A 297-nucleotide genomic window follows, 5' to 3' on the forward strand; every position below is an offset into this window, starting at 1 on the left:
GTAGAACAATGCCCCTAATTTACCCAGGGATCGATTACTTCCTGTATTGTCCCTTCATTCCTGAATCCTTCCTTGACTAATGTATTGTGGTTCTGTTTCTACGTCGTTTTGTGTTCTTGCTTTTGATCAGAGGGGGGAGGGGGATTTCACTCGTTTGTGTTTGCTTAGATCAGAGGGAAGAGTTGATAGGAAATTTTGGATAGATGGACATAAGATATGTAAGAATAAAAGAAATGTAGAGAGACTTATAGGTAAGGGTATTTGTCCATACATAGGCAGTAGTGTGATAGATATGGG

This window comes from Penaeus monodon, chromosome 21 (assembly GCF_015228065.2).
Source record: "Penaeus monodon isolate SGIC_2016 chromosome 21, NSTDA_Pmon_1, whole genome shotgun sequence".
Taxonomy (NCBI): Eukaryota; Metazoa; Arthropoda; class Malacostraca; order Decapoda; family Penaeidae; genus Penaeus; species Penaeus monodon.